A 16,386-nucleotide genomic window follows, 5' to 3' on the forward strand; every position below is an offset into this window, starting at 1 on the left:
CAGCTGTCTACCTTGGGTTTTTCTGGTTTTTATTTGCCCTCTTCTTGCTCTCCTGTGTTAATTCTATTACTATAGGATATATCATATACAGTATTGAGAAACATCAATGACTGTTGACACTAATGGCATTCTACTTTTATGAGATTCTATCATGGACATGACTCCTTTTTTATTGTTCACAACTATGGAAAATAAAGTCAGTACTCTCACAGTTATTTAATACTGTTTGGGAACTTAGGTCTGTTCTGGTTTAGTCACAACCTCCTTGGGTTACATTTTCTTTTAAACTTAAAGAACATGGTCTGAGAAGGCAAAGTGCAGTTTGGAAAAGGATATAAACCTACCTTCTGTTTTTCCTTCTAGGTAATTTTTTTTTCAACCGGTCTAACCCTCTTGGTTCTTATTCTCTTTGGGGCTTTACTTTTTGTTTTCATTTCGGGAGGTACAGAGAGAACAGAGAAAGGAAGGCTTTTGATCTGAGAGACATGGTAATAGAGGGAAGTACATCACTAAGGGCCCAGAGACAGAAAAAAATATGGAATATTCCAGAACAGAAAGCAACTCTGTGGACTTTGTGCATAGAGTGGTGGGGAAGTGGTGAGAGAGAAAGCCAAAGGGTTTAGCAAGGGCCCTGTGGTGTCGCGACCGTATTAAAGGTTTCAGACCTAATCTTGTGGTCTGGGCAGTTATGGAAGACTTTTAGCAGATGAGGACAGAATTCCACTTGCTTTTGTGTTTTCTTTTCTTTTTTTTTTAAACAAGTTCTCTTCAGTTGAGATGAGGGCCAAGGATTGCAAAGGAATCCTAGAGCAAGGGTGGAGGTTGTGGTATGTAAGGACTAAGATGGTCGCAGTGGGGATGGGAGGAGTAAATGGTTGTGAGATATACAGGACTTGGATACTGACGTAGGGGGGATGGAAGGTGTTCTGTCAGTGGAAAAGACGAAAGAGGTGCTGTTTGAAATGAGCCACGGCTAGAGGAGCACCGGAGCATACGGTGAGTTCTGCTTTGGAGATGTTGAATTTTTAACCAGTTTATAGATGATCATTGAAGCTCCTTGGGGTGGATTGTTTTGCTTGAAAGAAATTTTAATGGGAGAATAGAAGAAGACCCCCAAGAAAGTTGAATATTCAGAGGCAGGGCAGAGGAGTTGCTGGCATAGAGCCACAACAGGGGCCAGAAGAGCAGGAGGAGACTCATGGGGTACAGTGTACCAGGAGCCAAGGGAGTGGTTGGTTTTGTTAATGCAGCTGACACTTCAAGTAAGATGAGGCCTCAGTATGTCCTCTGGCTTCTGTCCAGGGAAGCTTTTAGTCGTCTTCGCAGAGCAGTTTCATGGGGTGATGATGTGCAGGGGGCAGAAGCCACACTGTAGTGAGTTGAGGGAACAATGAGAGGTGAGGAAACAAGAGCCAGCAGAAAGGGAGGGGGCTTCTTTCAGGTTTGACGGTAAGAGGGAGCAGGCGAGCAGGAGCCAGCTGGAGGTAGGTGGGGGCTGGAGAAGCGTTTGTGGGGGATTTTGTATTTTTTCCAATTAGCAATAATCGCACCTCGGATAAACCTCATTGGCTGCGATACTGCCACTGCGCAAAGCTTGTATTTTTTTAAGGTGGGAGAGACCTGGACATGTTTGCATGCCAGTGGGGAGGAGAGAGACAATAGAGAATAGGGACAGGTGGTGGCAGGATCTGCATGACAGGTGAGTGACTGGCTTTGGGTGTTTTATGTACTTTTATAAAACCACTGAAGGAAAAGAGACCCAGGTTAGACTCAGACAGCACTGCAGCCTCAGCTCCCTGGGGGGTCTTCAGAGTCCCCCTCTAACTTCCACTGGACATGCTCCCTGGGGAGTCTGAATTCATGGTCCTAAGAGACTCTTGCTTCCCATTTAAAGGGCTGTCTTCATTCAAGTCCTCCCCATTTAAGGAGGAGAACACAACATCCTTTCTTTGTATTTGAGTGGAGTCAGTGACAAAGCAAGGAGCAAATTCAACATAGGGGCCCATTGAAAGAAAAGCTAGAAACACTGTCTGAAAATGTTTCTCCGACCAGGGAGAGAAGAGCGAGTTGAATTTTGTGCAATGAATGTGCTGTGTCTTGCGTTTCTTGGAATTCCGACAGGCTCTTGTTAGCATCACTTTAACTGATTTTAAGTATCTTGCAAGTTTGCAGAGACTTCAGTCTGAGTTGGGCTTGAGTAAAGTAGGTGCTCAGAAGGGAAAAAGATAGGCTTTTATTTGTTGGCTTTTTCTGGAAAAAAAAATTACTGTCACTTGGCAACAACTGTGATTTTTAAAATTCACTTTTTTCTTGATTAATAAACTTTTTCTTTTTTTAGAGCAGTTTCAGGTTCACAGCAAAATTGAGCAGAAAATTCAGAGAGTGCCCATATATACATCCTGTCCCCAAACAGGTTCATCCTCCCCTACTAGCAACATACCCACAACAAAGAGGTGGTACATTGTTATAGTGAATGAACCTACATTGCTCCCTCCTTAGCACCCAAACTGCATAGTTTACATTGGGGTTCATTCTTGGTGTAGCGCATGCTATGGATTTTGACAAATGTACAATGACCTGTGTCTACCACTGTATTAATAGTATTACACAGAGTTGTTTCCCTGACCCAGAAGTCCTCTGTTGTCCCCCTAGTCATCTCGCCCTTCCCTCTATTTGTTTGCAGTAATCCTCTTCCATGTAAACATAAAAAGTTGTTTTTCAGTCTCTCCTTTCTAAAGATATCCATAGAAGCTTAATAAGAGCTTTGTTTTGGTTTGAGTACTTTTGTACAGAAAAGAAAAGGCAGTCAGTCACTGACCTGGAATTATGACTTTAAAGCCAATGACATCTAATTCCAGCGTTACTCTTCTCTCTGTAAGTATTCCCCGCCCCCTCCCCCCTTTGTAACTTCTCTGTAGTGAACATTTCACCGGAAGCTTTTTTTCCCTACCTCTTTGGATGATGGAGGAGAGGGCAGAGAGCCTCCCTTGACCTTGGCGTCCAACTGAAGATGTGTTCTGGGACGCTCCTATGTATTGCAGAGTCGATTTCTGTTCCTAAAAGGCCAAGGAAGAGAAGCTGTGGCTTCTCAAAGGTACTGACCAATATTCCTGCCAGAGACCTTAAAACAGACAGAGAAAGGTAGTTTGGCGATTAAGGGGTTAAAGCACTAGGTTCAGGGCTCTGCTTTTTACTCATTGCTACTCTGTACAGAAACTATGTTGCTTTAAAGCCAGGGAAACTGGTAACTATAAATTGTGCTCTTTAAAAGTTGTTGGGAAATGTGCAGGGTGAATTCGAACAAAATACCAGTTCTTTAGGGAAGGGCCCTTGGCGTGAACCTTCTTTAGCTACATAGTGTTCTCAGGACCAGTCTTTTCCCAGCTCTCCTCTGTCTCCAGCATCCCTCTGGAGGCCTTGGAGGAGCAGGAGTAACACAGGAATTGCTCCTCCGACGTCACTGTGCACCACTGTGCTGACTTGTGCTCTTTCCCGCGTTGCCCGTATTCATATATACCTAGTACTTTCTATTCACTATTTTTGACTCATCCCCAGAGATAGTAGCCAGGGGAAATGACACGTTTGATGCACAGTTATATTTTCTAATACTTACTAAAACACGCTCATTATAACTATTTAGAAATAAGAAAATAGTCATCAGTGGAGTCCCTGAAATAATCCTGCACCTCCGCTGTTTGGGCATGCCTATCCAGACCACAGCCTCGTAGAGCTAGAAGGAACCCCCAGATGTCCTGAAGGTCATGGATTGAGGCCCAGAGGTTCATTGTGCATGCAAGAGGTGGTCTCCAGGCTCCGGGTGCTGAAAATGTCAGCGAAGGGCTGCTTCCTTGCTGGTCTCTTCTCTCATTCAACTAACTCACAATTTTGTGCATCCTTGGATTTTTGTTTTCCACCCAGAGGAAAATGCTGTGAAGGACTGGCCTCCTGCCTCCAGGACTGTAAGCCCCTGGCCTGGAGGATGGGGTGTTAGAGATAGCTAAATAATTTCCACATTTCTCAACTACTCTTCAGTAAACACCTAACACAAATGCTGTGTAGGCTCTGGAAATGGCAGTGATCTACCAGACTGACTTCGGGCCCTGCCCTCTCAGAGCTTGTATTCTAGGAGATGAAAGATGGAAAAAAAGGAGAACTAGGTAACAGCGAGAAAATATAACATAGTAGTAGTAAATGTTCTATAGAAAATGAAAACAAGGGGACATGACAGGTGGTTATGGGAGAATCGGGCTGCTTAGATGCAGCATTCCGGAAAGAAATCTCAGAAACATGAAGGGGTCTACCCTCGGAAGAACATTCCAGGCAGAAGAGACAGCTTGTGCAAAAGTTTTAGAAAGTCTTTGGGAAATACCAAGTTAGTTCAATCTACCCTGTTTCCCCGAAAATATTACCTAGCTGGAAAATAAGCCCTAGCATGATTTTTTCAGGATGGCATCCCCTGAACATAAGCCATAATACGTCTTTGGAGCAAACCTTAATATAAGACCCGGTATTATTTTCGGGGAAACACGGTAACTCTGGGGCACAAAGAAGGGAATGAGGTGGAATAGTCATTTGGATATCACTGGGAGTGATGAGTTATGAACACTGGCTTACACAGACCTTATCACAGAATTCAGCCCTGGAAATAAGCAGATTGCAGAGCGCACTGGAGCACATGGGTCATTGTGTTTTGTTGTGAGGCTTGAAGCAGGTTACTTACCCTAAGTACGTTTGATTTACGAGGTAGCCATACTGGCAGCCCCGCCTTACAGGGGTGGGGTGGGGGGGTGTCTGTACCACCCTGAGCATCATGCCTCGCACACTGCAACACAGTCTGAAGATTAGCTCGCGGTCTCTTCCTTTTAACCCGTAAGGCCTTCTGGAAAGTCCTTACTGGTAGGAAGAGAGTTGCATGTGAGAAATAAGCCAAGATGATAGAAACTGGTTTTGGGGTAATTCTGTTCTTTGCTGGACTCATCAAAGGAAGGCTGGGATGGGATGGGCCTTTTGAGAGATTGGAGAGATTTTTTTTAGGGAAATGAGCTCTTGATATTTAGCATCCTTTCCAGAGGACCTTTTGGGTGGAGTTCATCCAGGCGGTACATACAAACGTGAGATCAAGGCATTTTGTTAGAGGACAAATAAAAGTTGTGGCTCTAACAAATAACTCCAGAAGGGCATATGTAGTTTTGTACCTTTAGATTTTTTTTAGTATAAAATGTTTTGTGATTTAATACAGTATGTGCTAAAATTTAACATAAAGAATCTTACATCCTACTTCTGACCCCCACTTCTCCATTTTCCTCCCTAATTTTTGAAAGGTAGAGCTTTCTTAAAAGTGTGGGTGTATAGTAGCTGCTCAAAGGTTTGGAAAGAATAGGACAATATAGAAAGAAGATGGACTCATGTCATGGTGATATTGATTCCTGAGCATGAGTGAATTTGGGGCCTCACATAAATAATACAAATCATTGCCAAGGGAAAAATAAAAATCATGTAGTTAATTCTATCTGCAGAGACACAGTGTTTTGGAAATACAATGGGACCTAGAACATTCTCGTTATTTATACTCTACGGGAATCTTTTGGTGTCTTTCTTCCTCCCTTACCAAAGTCTAAAATTGATAAGGGAAGCCTGTGAGCGCCTTCATCTTGGCACTCCCAGCAGGCAAATGTGGTCCATGGGTAAGGGTTGACATGGTCCTGGGAGCTGTCCCCAGCGACAAGCAGGCCCCCCTGCTGGACAGCAGGTAGTTTGCACAGGTGAGGTCCAGCATCCTAATCCAGTTGTTGGGTGAGTGCCTCACCTCAAGGCAGGCTCCTAGACATACCGTCCTGAACAGGGCAGTGGCAGGATGCCCAAGGGAGGCAGGGGGCCTCAGGGATTTGCATTAGAAGCCACAGGGGTAACAGTTGAGAAGCCCTTGAGTTAACACCTGCCTACCCTACACCCTGTGTCTACTGCCACTCCTGAAGCCCTCAGATTCTGTTTGGTCAGGGTGTTCCTGCACTGTGGATTCTAGTCTGTTCTCTGCTTGGAGCCACACTGGTCTCAGCCTGGTTTTCTAGTGAGGGTGCTCAGACCACGGAGCCTGACAGTGGTTCTGAATGGCTCCAGCCAGAGTTCAGTCACTTAAATCTTAATCCTTATTCCACAAATTGCATTTTCCAATATGTTAGAAGCTTTTCTTAAACGAACAAAGAAGAGTCAGCAATATGCATATGTTAAGGGCAGCTCCCCATCACTGTTTTTCCAATCTCAAAAACTATGTAAAATAGTACGATTTTCACAAACTACACAAGGCTTTTCAGATTTAATACCCTTTCATGTATATTACCTATTTTTTTCTTACGACAACCTTTTGAGATAGTAAACATTGATCCACATCTTATAGATGCAAACACTGGATCTTACAATAGCCAAACCCCATGGCAAGTTCAAATAGAAAGTAAGTCACTGTGCGCAGTTGACTTTCCCCAAAGTAAGTGAGGGGAAACACGGGTCCTGCAGTAATAGGCATCTATAAACACAGGGTTTCTGGGTCTGGTAAGTTTGGGGAACAATGCCATCATCCTGGGAACTCTGTGTAAAGAAACCTGTTTAACTCAGTGTTTTCCAAATTTATTTGATCACTAACTTGCCACCTTCCCCTTCCTCCTGCCCCCCCCCCCCGCCCCCGGTAATATCTAGCAGTGCTATGTCTCATAACATTTTGGGAAACACAACTCTACAACATCACCAGGAAAAAATGTAATTTTTTAGTAACTTTAAAAAATAAAGCATCTCTGTAAAAGTTTGTTGGCACTACTCAAAATAATTTTAGCTCTAATAATTTTAGCTCTAATAATTTAGAAACTGCAGTAGTTACCCACATGGCTGTCAGCCAGCAGTATTGTTTTCAGATTCGTGGAGCAGTGTACGGCCCCCCGAGAGAGGCTTGAAATCTACTGTAGGGCTCGGCCACTTACTGGCTTTGTGTCTTGGCCAAATTACTTAGCCTCTGTCAATCTCAGCCTCTCTATTGGAAAATGGAGTTATATTCATTCTTACTTTATAGTTATTGCAGAGATTAAATGAGTTGACTCAAAGCACTGGGCACAGTGCCTGGAGCATAGTAAGTGCTCAGAAAACACTAAGTGTTATTCATGAGCTCCATGCAGATTTGCTGTTCAGTAGAGTGTGGTAGATTCTTGTCTTGGGGATAGAGGCCATCTAGATGTGATTACACTTGAGAAAATTACAGTTAGCTAAAGCGTCCAAACCTCATGTAACTAGAAACAAAATGTACCCTGTTGTATTAGTTCCCCAGGGTTGCCATAACAACATACCACAGACTACGTGTAAGTGGCTTAAACAACAGAAATTTATTGTTTCTCAGCTCTGGAGGCCAGAAGTCAAGGTGTTGGTTCCTTCTGAGAGCTGTGAGGGAGAGTCTCTTCCAGACCTTGCTTCTAGCTTCCGGTGATTTGCTGGCAATCTTTGGTGTTCCTTGGCTTGTAGTCACATTGCGCTGCTCTCTGCCTTGCCCTTCATGTGGCGTTCTCTCTGTGTGCTGCTCTGCTCTGTGTCCAAGTTTCCCTTTTTGAGAAGGGCACCAGTTGTATTGGAATAGGGCCCACCCTACTCAGTGTGACCATCTTACCTGATCACATCTGCAAGGTCCCTATTTCCAAGTAAGGTCACATTTTGAGGTACTGAAGGTTAGAACTTTAGCATATGAATATTTGGGGGGGACACAATTCTACCCACAACAGCAGTATAGTACGTCAATCCCCATAAGAACATGAGAGAAAAGAGATTTGATTAAACATCCAATTGTGAAATTTTGTGCTTGCTTTATTTTTCTTAGAATTATTTGTTTTCAGTTTTTCAATCACCTTTATACAGCAAAATGCATCCATTTTAAGTGTACAGTTCAGTGAGTTTTAACAAATGTATAGACGTATGTAAGCATCACTCCAATCAAAATACTATAGATCATTTCTATCATTTTAAAAGTTCTCTCCTGTTCCTCCCCATGACAACCCCTCCTCCCATGACAATCACTGGTCTTCTTCCTGCCTCTGTAGGTTAGTTGTAGTTGTACATTTTCTAGCATTTCGTATAAATGAAATTATACTGTATATATAGAGAGGGTGCCAAAAAAAATGTGTACACAATTTAAAAAAGGAAAAAACTGTATTAAAATTGTAATACTCAATATATACCGATAACAAAAGATGAATACAAGTCACATTTGACTTCTGTGATTACAAGAGGTGCTCAAAGTGGTTACCATCAGCATAAACTGTTCCAACACCACAGCAGAAGAAGCAGGACTTGTTGCTGAGCAAGGCCTCCTGGATCTTCCCTTGTGCACATCACACACAGCACCATGGGTCTCGAATTTATCACGAATGTGTGCAATTGTTAGGTGTGTTGGAGGTTCTGTTGCAGACTCACGCCTCCATTGTCGTCGTACTTCTGCAACGTTCTCGTATTGCAAATACCACTTCAAAATGGTCTTGCGCTCCTCCAACGACAACCATGCTTTCACCATTTTCTTTGACTGTCCTGCCTGTCGCATAGTGATGCTATCGTGTTTCCCCGAAAATAAGACCTAGCCGAACAATCAGCTCTAATGCGTCTTTTGGAGCAAAAATTAATATAAGAGATATATAATATAATTAATATAATATAATATCCTGGGTCTTATATTAATTTTTGCTCCAAAAGATGCATTAGAACTGATTTTCCATCTACGTCTTATTTTGGGGGAAACAGGGTAGCATTCATTTGATTAACACCATCTTTTGAGCGAATGTCGTACTACACATTGCTACCATAATTCAATTCAACTTCAAAAAGTAACACATAGATAACGTCTCTTAAAATGTATATACATATTTTTGCCTTCCCCCCTCCTCGCCGCCCCCGTATATTCTGTGCTGGCTTTTTTTTTTGCTTGTGTCTGCTTTTAAAGTAAACCATTAATCCACAGAAATCTAGTATAGAAGTTTTAGTAACTATAAACCCAGCCCTTAGAATTCTGTAGCTAGATGGGAGCATAGGTTTGCTAGATCTTTTATAAAAACATTTATCATTTCCTTACTGTGCCTGTGGTCCTATATTAGACACCTCATACGCTCGTTAAATCCTCAGATCAGCCTTGTGAAATATTATTTTCCCCATTTTTAAAAAGAACAGTTTATTGGGGCATTTTTTTTTTTTTTTTTTTTTTTTTTTGTCTTTGATTACTGCTACCTGGAAAATGGGTTTAATTGAGGAAAGTTGAACGTTTGCCAAGATTAGAGCTTCATAATATTGGAATATGCCTGTAATGGTATTTTTAGTGAAGTGTCACCAGGTTATTGTAAAGGTTCAATGAGATCATGCAAGTCAGGTGTTCAGCATGGTGCTTAGCAAGGGTCCCCAAAATGCCACTTGTCATTACTGTTACTGGTGGACTCAGAGGCTGTCACCACTGGAACCCCTCTGTGACCATCCAGACAGGAGCTCTTCACCCGCCATCGCCCTGGACAGTCTGCCCTCCTCTAGGAGGGGTGGGTCTGGCAGGGGAGGGTGGGCCTGTCCACCTCCTTAACCCCCTCCCCCAGCAGCACTGCCTTTTTATGCTTTTCATCTACGACTAAATTGTAAGCTTTCCCTGAAAAGAAGATTCCACATGAACAAACGTGGGCATTCCTGAGAGCAGTTATGCCTCATTTTATGGCAGGTTGAGGTTTAGTGACTTCGGACAGCCAGTGTGTCCAGGAGCACTGGAACCCAGCTCTCCAAACTTCCAGCCTTTAGGAAATTAACACAGGAGATGCCAGCCCAACATAGAGATGCTTTCATGTCATCCAGTTCAAAGCGGGGACTGTCTGACCTATCTCAATATTTCCAGTGCCAGCCAGGCTGGAGTAAACATTGATAGGAATAAATTGAAAGTTAATCATTTTATAGTTTCTTATTTGGAACATATTAAACATTTTAAAGCTAAGATATGGAATTGTCTAGCACCATCTTTTGTTTTAGCAGTTATTTTAGTTTTGGGGGTTTTTAGTTCCAATTGCCGTATTTTCCTCATTCTTTATCCTTCCTTCATATCACTTTTGAAACGTGTGAATGAAGGTCAATTAGTATGTGCTGACATCCACCTCAAACTAAATCTTCATATTATCTTCATATAAATCTTGAAGAGGTAGTAATTTCAGCTTAAGTAGCAATTAAAAAGCAGGAATTATATTTAATAACTTCCATGGGGGTACCTGAGGTCTTCTGTTGTGGAGTCCTAACAAATACTATTCGTCATCAATAATTTAGGGTGGGATATCATCTGACTTCCTTTACTTACAAAGTTACACAGGATTTCAGGTCTCTCTGGAGAGATGGCAGAGAGAAAATGGCTGGGCACACTCATGCATTGAAGCCATGCTTCTCAGCTGTGGGCCCTGCACAGGCTCCCGAGTCTCCCTGAGCCTCAGTTTCCCTTTTTTGGGAAACAGTCAAGAACCAGCTCTTTTCCAGTCCTGAGTTCATTTGCTATTCATTGTCAAAATATTAATATGCAAATTCTGTTTTAGAGCTGCTAACTCAAGTATGATCCTGTGTTACGGGATTAACATTAATTTAGTTAAGCGTATTGTCAGATTTGACATTGAGGACATATTCATGCTAATTAGAACAGGTATAGTGAATAGGCTCCTGCTGGAGCTGTCTCATTAAGACTGAATTGAATTGATTTTGATGCTTTCTTACAGATTCTTAAATTAAGAGTAAGAAATGGCAATTGGCTTCGAATATTAGACTTTTACCTAGAACAGCTACCGTCCTTCTCCACAATTATTTTTACATTTCAAGTATGCTAATTCCTTACCTCTTCCTATCTCCTTCTTTATTACCATTCAACTAAATTATATTAATGCAACCAAAGATAGCTTTAGAGAGAGAAGAGGTAATCACTGAATAATTTGTTTAACATTTTAATTTCCTTATCCCAACTACATGAAACAGTATATCAAGTACGTTATTAGCAGATAAAATATTTCCAGTGATGGAATTTCCTTTGAGTCTTAGTTTGTATAAATGGTTGAGTGAATATTAATACTCAGATCACCTTCTCCAAATGGTGATAAACAAGCCGGAAAGTTAAGTGCCATTATGATTAACTTCGTTTGCTTACCTTTTAGTTTAGGATTTCCATTAGAAAACCAGCTGATTTTCAAATGTAAAGATACAGATTTTTGTTGTTTCAATAAAACGCTTTTCCATAAAATACGGGACTGACTTAGAAAAAGTAGTTAATATTTCAACATCACTTGCGTGCCAGAGTCTCATCTTGTGCATATTTGTCGTACAGAAGAACTACAGAAAGAAGGAGTGTTGGGTATTTCTGAGGACATCTGCATTCACATGGGAATTCTTTAAGTAGTAGCCACCTAAGGCCACATTAGAGTTAGGAGTTTCTGAAGACATGTTAAAAACACTACTTAACAAGATTTAACATTTTTGTGAAAGTCTGACAAGTTATCATCCACCAACTGTCTTCATTGAGATGGAAGTTGTACTTAAACATATTTGAGAATAAAGGAAAAGCAGGAAAAAAATGAATTTACTGCTTATTATTCTTGGTGCTTAATATCAGCAGTTTGTTGATACACATTGTGTATATCAGGTAATACTTTGTAAAGTTCAAGTTTCTGGGTACACCTCTATCTGTGGGGGATTGGTTCCCAAAATCTGCAGACGCTCAAGTCCCATATATGAAATGGTGTAGAATAACGTACACAGGCATCCCTCCACACCTGTGCATTTCCAACTGCGAAACCCATGGACAGGAGGGCCAAACAGTGTTTGTATAGCACGACCTACTACGTAGAATAAGCGGGGATATCACAGCAAGTTCAGAACCACTGGAAAACAGAGGACATAAAGAGATAAGAAAGGTTGTCTAAGCGATATGTGTATAGGCTGGTATTTTTTAAGTATCCCTTAAAAGTAATCACTAAAATCCTTTAAAATAAATTTTCATTTGTTAAATCTTTAAAACCATCATTAAAAATAATAGCTTACATTTTTTAGTTCTATTCCAGGCACTAGGTACGTGCTTTTCATAAGTTTCTACTTTTTTACATGAATTACTGATTTTTCACAATAATCATAAAAGGCGTTATGACCATCTTAAAGATAGGGAAACTGAGGCACAGAGGGGTTAAATCGCCCAGCAGGCACATGGTAGCACTAGGCTTGAAGCCCAACACCGTGGCCCTGGAGCTCATGATCCCGGTTTGCCTCTGTGTACCATTACTAATGCGTCAGTAACATGTTCCCAAATAGAATTTATAAAGAGTAGTTGTCAGTTCATAAGATTGTACCATAAAATACTTCATTTAAAAATGTTATTACTTTTATTACTGGAATAAATGTCCACCTAAGTTATTTGTAACATTTCTCGCCGTCTCTGTGTTTAAATAATGGGCAGCTGTATTGCTATATTACGTTACATGAAGTATTCTGCCTGTTTCAGCCCCAGGTTAGTTTTTTGTTTCCCCTTCTGCTCCTAGTCCCTACACTAAAGTGTATCTAATACCTTATATGGTTATTGGAGAGAAGAGAAGGAAGGGAAGAGGGGAGCTGCGGTGCACCCACCTTTTCCATGCGCTTCTGGAATTCAATGTTAAGTTACTCCGCAAATGTTTATGAGTGCCTACTAAACGCCAGGTTCTGTGCCAGAGACTGGGGATACAGTGACCAAAACACAGTTCCCATCCTCACGGAGCCTGCAGCCTGGTTGATTTCCAAGGGTGATTCTGAGTACATGAAAATGCTTTCTTCTGGATTGGGACTTGGTGGAGTTTGACTCTGGTGCTGACCACCCCCTCCCCACCAACCGCCCGTCTGCCCCTCAGAGCTGCAGGACTCAGTCAGCTCCACAGGGCTGGGTGACCGCCACCTTGTCATTTTTCTAAACCTCAGCAACACCAACACTCCTACCGACCTCCCTGCTTCTCAGGGTGTGGACTGAGAACCCCAGAGCTTCCTTGGCGAGCCTGGCACGGCTTAGCTCCTCACAGCATGGGTGTTTTTACTGTGCAGTGTGGCAGCGTCGGGCTTCTGCCTTGGGAAGTATTAGGCGTTTATTTCCACAAAATCTCTTTCACTTCACTAGAATCTAATTTTTCCTTAGTTGACATTTATGCCTATTAATGCCATGAGATTGTGGGTTTTGTTTTTTCTTTTTATTTGATGGGCGGGATGGGTAGGTAACAAACGGCGTTTGAGGCCCACTGCCCTAAGGGAAAAAATCACTGAGCTCATTTACTGGAAGGAGATCAGAGCACTCAATTATAGAGCCTTATAGACTTGGCTTTGTCATCATCAGGGCTGTTTATTCATTTTCTACTGTGTACAAAAATAAAGTATTTCATTAAGTACTGTGGGGGGTTGAGAGGAAGAATAACTGAGTAGTGCTTACCCCCGGATTTCATTCTGATTGTATCTGTAGGCTTTCAGTTGATGCCTGTGATCTTCCATTCTACAGGCTAGACCCATTTATATGTGAGCTCATTTACTGGCACATTTTCCATCTAGGTCAAGGTTCTCTAAAAATTAGGCTTCAGCCCCACGATCTTCAGAAGGAAGCAATCCATACAGGTATCATTCAGACTTGTTATCAAGAAGACAACAGCAAATGGCAAGAGCTGGGGAACCCTTTACGCCCTCTTCCCAAACCTCTCTCAGGGTTACCTACTCACGTAAGGTTCTACTGCAGAATAAACAGAAGGAGCTATGGGTAAGCTGACAGGCACTAGAAACTGACCTCCTGGGTATGGAAGTAGACAGGTGGTTGGAAAATGAGGAGATAAAACTAGTCTGATCCACCCCACACACGTTTCTTTCTGTCTGTCTTCTTGTCTTTCCTGTGTTTTCCTTCCCATTAATTTCTCTTCCCTTCTCCCTCCCACATTACTGGCCTTTTCTCACTTCCTGCCCCACTTCTGCTCCTTTTTATCTTCTCATTTCTTCTTGGCCTCTGTTCTTGGGCTGTTTTCTGTCCCTCTCTTGCTTCTCTAACACTGGCCGCTTTTCTCCTTAGACAAAATTTCATTACCCATCTCATCCCATCACCCCCACCATTATGGTGGCATTATATACCGTGGCTTGTGGTTAAATAACCATCTAATAAAATTAAGCTGGGGCTTTTAAGAATACCAAAGGCCTTCTGCTGCACATTTCACTTCCTAGAGCGGAAATGCTTCAGTGCAATGCCGTCTGCTGCCACGGGCAAATGAAAGGCCTGTTTTCAGAGTGATCCAACCCCTAGTGGGTCAGACACTCCCTGAGTGCCGCAGACCCAGACAGCACATTTGAGACAGGAGAATGCAGGCTGAGATCCTGGGTATTTTCCTTCTCACTTTAAATCAACTAACTTTTTTGACCTTGGGCAATTAATCGAAATATTCCTGCCTCAGTTTTCCTTTTTTGCAAAAGGCAGTGTTTTCCTTGCTCTCCTCCCTCTCTGGACCTTTTAAAAGACTATGGTTACGATTGTTCATAAAGTCTTCGGAATTCTGGTATCGCATAGATAACTACTTCGTATGCAGTAAGGTGGCGTGTGGTATATAAATTCCAGGTATGGTTTTCTTCTAATGCATTTCCATTTTTTGTACCATCCTTTTCTCACCATTCAGATTGATCTTTAAAAAGTTGGTTTGTTTTTTCACTCTTGTTGGTATTTTAAGATATTTCTCCAAGAACACAGATGTCTCCTTTACAGGGTGAAAATTGTAAAGTATAGCTCATTGCAATAAAATACCAAAGAGGATGATTGCCTCGCTGCTGTCTTTACTGCTCATTTGCCTTCTTCCTAATCTGTGCTTTCAATGCTATCTCCTCCCCCCATCAGTTTATAAGCAGGAAGTTTCATCAATCAATGTCCCTTCTAAAAAATCCGAGAAACAAGTCTACTGTGCTCATTCCAGGGCCAGCAGTTCAGCTGCAGGCACTGTTGGGCACCCAGGGTCACTGGCCACAGATGACTGCTGGCAGATCCAGCTTTGGCCACGTCAGGAGCAGAGCCAAAGTGGCCCATTGATTTACCTCCACTTTTATTTAGTACCAGTTCAAATGGGAATAATGTAATTCAATTGGAAATAATGTAACTTAGAACCAGGATGACCCAAAGAGCCAGAAGAAAATCAGTTTGCATCTATGAGGATAAAGATCCCACCTAACACCAGATTTCACCTAGCAGAAGCATTTTTGGCAAACCACTAGACCTCTGGCATGCCGCTCAGCATGACACACCACCCACTGGAACTGGTGCGCAAACATTGAGACTACTTCCCTCAGACGTCCCAATTTTTTTTTATTACTTAATATGTCTTTTTGAAAAGATGACACAGTCTGCTTATAAGAGATTCTCACTTTCTTAAAAAGCATCCTTTTTTTCAGCACTAAAACATTTTCTTTTTCTATTTCGTAGGGGAATCTAAAATAAGCTGCTTTTAGAGCGCGATAGTATTTTAGAACAATGCAAAATATAAATAAATAATATTCCAATAAAACAATACTAAGTAAAGAATCTCTCTGAAGTAGGCTCATTAAGTACCATATTTTATTGGCCATTTCCTCCTGTCAGTGAAGGCTAATAAAAAGCAGTAGTGATTAAAATTTAATCTTCCTAATCAGCTAGAGAAAATGCTGTGATTGTTAAGAAGTATCTCTTTGTTGGTATCTTTTTATTTTTTTCACTCATACTCTTGGAATGCCTTTCATTTCATGACCAGTTCTCCTTTCATACAAAGGAATTTTAAAGTCCAATGCAGACCTCCTAAAATGCTAACTTTCTTAAGACATTTGAATCTCTATCATTTAAACTTTTTAAAATCACAGAATTATTAAAAATCCAGACTGCAAAAAGCATTATAGACCAACTAATTCAACTGCATATATTATAAATGGGAAAACTTGCAGTGAAAGATGAAATAATTTGCCAAGGCCACATAACTCATCAGTGACATGGCCCCAGCTAAAACTTGGGTCTCTGCCTTCTCACATCCTGGGGAAAACGTTTCTGAATTTAGAAACCTCTATTGATATCAACACTGTGAGAAGCACTGCAGCTAGTTTCCTCTTTAAAAGGTAATTGGGTCAAAGTTAGGAATATGATCCTTGTAATGTGGAATTCCCAAATTTAGGTAGGTCTTATTTAAAAATAATGTGTCCTGCATTCATATAACCAAGAAGGGTGCATTCCTGGCTATACCAAAATATTGTTTGCCTCCAAAATGATTCACTTAGGAGTGTCAATAAGTAGTTCTCAGAGCATTTAAAGCATAATTTGATTTATTTTTTTTATTTACATAGGGATCTCTTGTCATCAGGATTTCCCTGTGCGTATGG

General features: G+C 41.5%; 1 protein-coding gene and 1 pseudogene across 4 annotated transcripts in view; one reads left to right on the top strand and one right to left on the bottom strand.

Moving 5' to 3' along the window:
• Positions 1-16,386, top strand: part of KCTD1 (potassium channel tetramerization domain containing 1) — a 168,480-nt gene that overhangs the window by 101,036 nt on the left and 51,058 nt on the right. The gene's annotated exons all lie outside the window — the stretch shown is intronic.
• On the bottom strand, positions 1,512-1,595 carry LOC141567039 (U4 spliceosomal RNA; annotated as a pseudogene).

This window comes from Rhinolophus sinicus, linkage group LG09, assembly GCF_036562045.2.
Source record: "Rhinolophus sinicus isolate RSC01 linkage group LG09, ASM3656204v1, whole genome shotgun sequence".
Taxonomy (NCBI): Eukaryota; Metazoa; Chordata; class Mammalia; order Chiroptera; family Rhinolophidae; genus Rhinolophus; species Rhinolophus sinicus.